This window comes from Ananas comosus, unplaced genomic scaffold, assembly GCF_001540865.1.
Source record: "Ananas comosus cultivar F153 unplaced genomic scaffold, ASM154086v1, whole genome shotgun sequence".
Classification (NCBI taxonomy): Eukaryota; Viridiplantae; Streptophyta; class Magnoliopsida; order Poales; family Bromeliaceae; genus Ananas; species Ananas comosus.
Window position 1 is genome coordinate 19,812 of NW_017890780.1, and position 7,070 is coordinate 26,881.

Consider the following 7,070-nt stretch of genomic DNA (forward strand, 5'->3'; position numbering starts at 1 on the left):
ACCAGAGAGAGATATTTCCGTGTGGCGTTTGTGAAAGCGGAAACAAGGGGCGGACAAAAAGCATCCCAATCCAGTAAACAGGAGTGGGTCCCACGAAGAATTTTGTGCCAACAGTGATAAATGCGGTGGAATACATGCGTGTTGTATATATATATATATATATATATATATATATATATATATATATATATGTCTCTAATTAAATGTTCTATTTAATTTTAAACGCTGCATGTGAGGGACAACCATGAAATTCAGTAATTCTTTTACTAACTTTAATTCATATTAATTAATCGTGCTTAATTACGAGGCACCCAATGCATTTTTATGTGCAGGATACTAATTAAGTCCCAGGCTTTTTCAATTAAACCTATATATTCATTCATACATAATATAGAGTCGTCTTAATACTCTCAACACTCTACGTATAATTAGTATCCATTCGGTCTTAATCCAATTGCATTTTATTTTTTTACTTTTATATATTTATGTATTTATATTTTTTTCATGTAACTTTTGATTCATTTCGAGGGTCCCGCTACCGTCAACATTTATATTAAATTTATTTTTCAAATAAATGAAACAAGTAGTGTGCTATCTTTATCTAAAAAAAAATTCATTACTGTGCATGTGAGTAGAAACATAATTTTATATATACTAGTCAGTGCACGTGCGTTGCACGTATAGATTTTTCTAAATATAATTAAATAAATTAATAAATTAGTGAATAAATAATATTATATTTAAATTGTAATGTCAGAATTAAAAATTATAAAATATTACAAACTAAAAAAATACTGGATAGAAAATATAGTAAAATAAAAACATAAATTGAACATACCATACATGAAAATAGTTTAGATTAAAATGAAAGTAATAAAAGAAGATTTAAATTCATTTTAATTTTAATTGTCTTAGTTGTCGTCATCCGATGATCTTTTTTTTTTTTTTGAAAGCAAAAAACTTGACTCGTGATATTCATCACTGATGCTTCGTCATCGTCTTCAAGAATTTTTCGATGATTAAATTAGAGAAAAAAAAATCCTTCCTTATTGATTCAAATTTATATTTTTTTATTTTGCTATATTTTCTATATATAATACTTATGTGTATTTTGTTTATAGTTTGTAATATTTTATATGGGTACCTCTCAATTGAGTTATGAAATTTTGTTAGAAAAGAAAAAACAACTATTAGTTGAACAAATAAAACTTTCGATTGTATTCCTAGAAATATCAACGGTCAGGATGTAACCATTTGTTGTTATCACAAAATAAATGTCAAGTACTAAAGCAAAAGTTTTATTAAAATAACAAGATAAAAGTGATAATTAATTAAGGCTAAATTACAGAAAATTTTCTGTCAAAATTCGATTTTTCACATTCCCCCTTTGTCATTTAAAAACTTACACTTTGCTCTCTTGTAAAATGAAAAATGTTCACTTCACTCCCTGCTGTTAGTGATCCGTTAGGGTTCCGTTTATAAAATATTATTATATATTTTTTATACCAAAAATGTCCTCAGCTTTCTCTCCTGTTGACAAAAATGATGAGAGGCAAAATGGTCATTTTGTCATCACAGTTTATACCGTACCTCCTATGACTATTTTTTATTTTACAAGGGGGCAAAGTATAAGTTTTTAAATGACAGGGGAAAAAAATAAAAAATCGAATTTTGACAAGAAAGTTTTATGTAATTTAGCCATTAATTAATTTTTTATATCATATTTTAGAGAAGATAATTAATTTACAAAGTGAAAGCAAGTTATTATGCAACTAATTCATCAAATCATCGAAAAATATGAAAGTAAATTAAAAAGATTACTACAAGTACCAATTTTATCGTATACAACTCACTCAAATATAAGTAAATAATCAATTTTAAAAAAAATTCAAAAAAATACATATTAACAAAAAAATTTTAAAAAAATAATTTTATAAAACTAACTGTTCAGTAAGTGTATGAAGACCAATTAAATAAATATCACTAAATTGATTAAAATTCACATAATATTCAGGATATTTTCTTCTAATGTATACTTTTTTATTCAACCTTTTTATTTTTTTAAGAAACCTCTTTCTTTTTTGGACAAAATATATCTCCTCATCTTCTTCGTTTCTTGGAGAAATCTCTTCGTTTTTTAGAAAAGATACATTTTCGTCAAAACTCTTAACTCTTCATTTCTTGGAGAAACTTTTTTGTATCTTGGAGAAGATACATCTCGATCCTTCACACCACATTTATCGTATGCTAAGACGATGAAGAAATCAAATATTAAATTTTTTATTTCTTTATTAATTGAAAAAATTCTAATATTTTTGTTTGTAGAAGAAAATATTTAAATCTCCATTTCTCCGATGCTTTAAAGATAAAAGGATTGCACATAATTTTTTTCTTTCTCTACTAATTGAAGAAACTATAAACTATTCATTTCTATGAGCACATATATTTCTTGGGCACCACCTTCCTTAATGTACAGAAGAATAAAGTTCGTTGAACCATCTATATAAAGCACAATCATTCTAATTGATAAATTTAAAATTACAATTTAAACCTCTATAATATGTGCTATTAGAAAAAAACTATTTATAAAAATTATATTTTTTTAAAAATTATTTTAAAATTTAAAATTAAATATAAACTATTTACTATTTTTTTTAATATTGGCTTATAAAGAATATCATACACAAGATGAATACTCTTTTCAATAAATCATTTACTTCCTATCAATAATAGAGGATGGAAAATGCCCACAACATCAACCATGAGCTAATAAACTTTATCTATTAGAATTTAAATTTAAATCCAAACAATCAAACAAATTATGTTTATCTATTTTGTGATTTTGCATTTTAAATTTTACATCACTGATTTTTAAAGGTTAACTCTGGTACACTACATTTTTGTTTGTAGCTTCCTCATCGAAATTCGCACTGTAATTTATGAGTTTATTGGAATAAAATCACAATTATATTTTGTATACAAGAGAAGGAAAAATGTATTTAAATTTAAGTCCAAACAATTCAAAAAAATTATATTTATCTATTATATGATTTCACATATTTAAACTTTGCTTTATTAATTTTCAGAAATGAACTCTACTACACTATATTTTTTTTCTCCTTCATGATCAAATTTGTCTTTTAATTTAAATTTTTTTGGTATAAAAGTAAAATTAAAGGTTATAGTTTTAACCTTAAGACACTAATTGAAGTTTAGTGTTTTGTAAAATTTTATAAATATCTAATTTAATATAATTTTCTACATTATTGTTGACGCCGGAACTTAGAGGGGACGCGGAGATAGGACCAATATAACACGATAAATACTCGACCCGGCGTAGAATCCATCACGTCGAACTCGAGCACACTCACCGCTATGCGGAATCCACCAACACAATGGTTGAACAACACTCTTCTCTCACAGAAAATCTACCTAAGAGATAGGAGGAAGAAGAAATCCTTATTCTCAAATGAAAGTAGAAACTTCAACTCAACTTAACTTGCTTTTCATCATAAAATCATTACATATTTATAGCCTCTCAAATGATCCTTCATCTTCTCTATACATTAATGCACTCTTTAATTTCATAGAGAAACTAAAAGACACTTTTAGAAATACTAAAAGACACACACAATTCTAGACTATCATAACTCATTTTAAGAAAACGAAAAGACGATTATAGAAAAACGAAGGGACACGCTTATTTCAAAACGAACATTTATTAAGTGATTAATGACTTCATCCATCAACTTGAGGAACGGTGTCAATTGTGATTTATAATTTAATTATACAACATTGTAATGAATATCTAGATCGATAGTAATTAGATGACTTTATTTTTTTTATTTTCTAAATAAATATATTTTGTTTGGAAAAAGAAAACTCCAAACAATTCAACAAATAATATTATCTGTTTTAAGATTTTGCATATTTAAACTTTGTTTTAATAGTTTTAAGAAATTAACTCTACTACACTATATTTTTTTCACCTTCATCATCATAATTCGTCATTTAATTTAAAACTTTCTTGGTACCAAAGTGTAAATGAAGGTTATATATAGTTAAGACACTAATTGAAGTTCAGTTTTTTGTAAAATTTTAAATATTTTTTAAAATGATATAGAAAATTTAAATTAAAAATAAGAATTGCTCTAATTTAAAATAATTTTCAACATTATAATTATTTATAAGTTAATTATATAACATTATAATTAATATCTAGATAATAATTAGTTGACTATAAGTTTTTTAAAATTTTGCGAATAAATGAATTTTGTTATGAAAAGAGAAAAAGTACTGCTTTTTCTTTAAAAAATTTGAAAAATTTTGTTATACTGTAAATTTTTTTTGAAAAGTTCTGAGGCCTAATAATTAATTTTAATTCTTGTTGATAGTAGGGCGTTCATCTAATCAAATTAAGTTTTAAAATTTATATTATTATTTATAATTTAATTATATAAATTTATTGTTAATATTCAACTAATAATAAATTACTAAAATATTTATTGTTAATATTCAACTAATATTAAATTACCAAGATACCCTTGGTAGGAGGGGGTGAGGAAAACCTACCAAATATATTTGTTTATAGTTAATATCAAGATATATATATATAACTGGACAAAAAATATACGTCAATGGATTATTTAACAAATAAAAAGTTTTTTTTTTCGAGAAAACAAATAAAAAGTTTAATACAGCACAAACACGGAAAGAGCAGGGGGCGGGTCCTACCATTTTTCTTGTTGAAATGTCCATGCCATGTGACCCAGCAAAATAAATAAATAAATAAATAAATAAATAACCAAAACTTCTTCTTCTTTTTTTGTTTTGTTTTTTTAACATATATTTCTCCATAAGGTGTTTTGTTTTTTTAACATATATTTCTCCATAAGGTTTTGCGGCGCATTAAGGCTGCGTTTCTCCTCATCTTCATGGCTGTAATTAACAAGTCCCAACAAACGAGACAACTCATTGCCGTGACCAAGAAGCACCTAATAAATTGAGCCCAGGATAACAAAGCGAAATAAAAAATATTTATTTTTGTTTAAAAAATGTTTACCCTTCTTCGGGATAAGTAGCTGAATTATTATATATTGTATGACTCCAAATTAAGTAGGCATCAAAGATTCCAAACAACTAAACCTTACTGTTATATTCCAAACTCTTCAATAAATTTACAACCACTCTTTTACACCATGATTCGCCCATACTTGATTTTTCTAATGTCAAATGCAATAATTATGATCAATAAAAAATTATATGAGTATAGTTTTGTGCGTTAAAATCTGATCCATAAGTTTGAATATCATCAACACTCAATAAAAATTAGCTAGGTTCATAAGGAAATGTATTAATTTAGTAGTAATTAATGCTTTTGTAGTGTTTAATTGGTATGTTATAATCATATGTTTGAGAGCAAATATCTAAGGGCTATTTCTTTGTTGGTTTGCCATTGTATTTGGATAGCTAANTTACTTATGCCTATGCCAAAGAGAGAGAGTACACGGACCAAATCTCAATATTATGATAATATAGGGATTGCAACTAAATTTCACCTCTTATTTATAACTGGCTTGTTGTGTGAATAGAATAGTTACACTTGCTTTTACTGTTTTTGCAAGTTGCATATATTTTTATGGTTTTTTTGTGAATATTTAAGTGAGGGGGAGGGGGGTGGTTTTTGGATGATTCCAGTGGGTGGTAGTGAGGAGGAAAGAGATGGTTGGTTGGACAATTCAGCCTATAAGGGGTAGTAATAAAGGTTGGAAAATGGTGCTGTTGCAATAAAATAGAGGTCTAGTTGGTAGGCTTGCAATTACCTAAATGTCCTTTATTTCATTATCCTAAATTAGGGTTCTTTGTTTTCTTTAAGCTCAACAGGGCTTGTGCCTATCCTAAATAGATGCAAAATAGAAGGCCACCATGCATCCCTGTTTCATCTGATCATCTCAGTTGTTATTTTAATGCAAATTTAAAAATATAATAATAAATTTTGGCTAAAATCATTGGTTGCTATTAGGGATGCAAACGGGGCGGATCCGGGGGCGGGAGAGTTCTCCCACCTCCCGCTCCATTTCTTATCGGGACGGGGCGGATTCGGGGCGGGTTACTTTTCATTTTATTTTTGGCTCCCACTTACCGCTCCATTCGGGGCGGATCGGGACGGGAGCCGGAATTTTGACGAATCAGGACGGATTGAAGGAAGAAAAGAGTCTCCCACCTCCTGCTCCATTTACTTGGCGGATCGGTGCGGATTCGGGACGGGTTATATTTTTTTATATTTTTTGTTCTCACTTACTACCCCATTCGGGACGGATCGGGACGGAGCTCCACCAACCCGGATCCATTTGCATCCCTAAGAGAAATGCTAATCGCACAGAAACACCCATGCCTGTCCTCTGGCCTGCCACTTGGCATTTGCTTATTGGCCATAGTGTGGGACCGACGGTTGCTGTTATACGGCACACGACACGTGGACGTCCAACCCCGACACGAAGGCCACGAGAGAGCGACTCCATTGGCTACCACGTGTAGTTAGGATAAGGTTGTATTACGTATACGTATTATTATGAGAAAATCGGACGGGGGAGAGAGAGAGAGAGAGAGAGAGAGAGAGAGAGAGGTGTTCTTAATTCGGGAGTTGACAGCTGTCCCACATGCAACGGGAGGAGAGCAGACATCTCTCAAAAAAAGAAAAGTCGATCGCTGCTGTAGGACAGACTGTTGCATGCTGTGCGGGCGCAGGGAGAAATGGAAACGAAGTCGTCACGAAAATATGCTGGGCGGGTTGGGTGAGCCAGCCAGGCCAAGTGATTAATTAGATAGCGTGTTTGAAGTTTGAACTCCAAGGAACGCATTGACCAAGTGATCTTATAATTTTATGTATATATATAATATAATATATATGGTACTGGATTAGCTTCAACCTGCTTGGATTTGGTTTGGTTTTTCGAATAGCAAGCCCGGCCCTTCCCACATTCATATTGGTTCACATATTCTTTACCTTAGTCGAGAAAAGGTAACATCTCATCTCCACCATACATAAGATACGATCACACTCAATAATA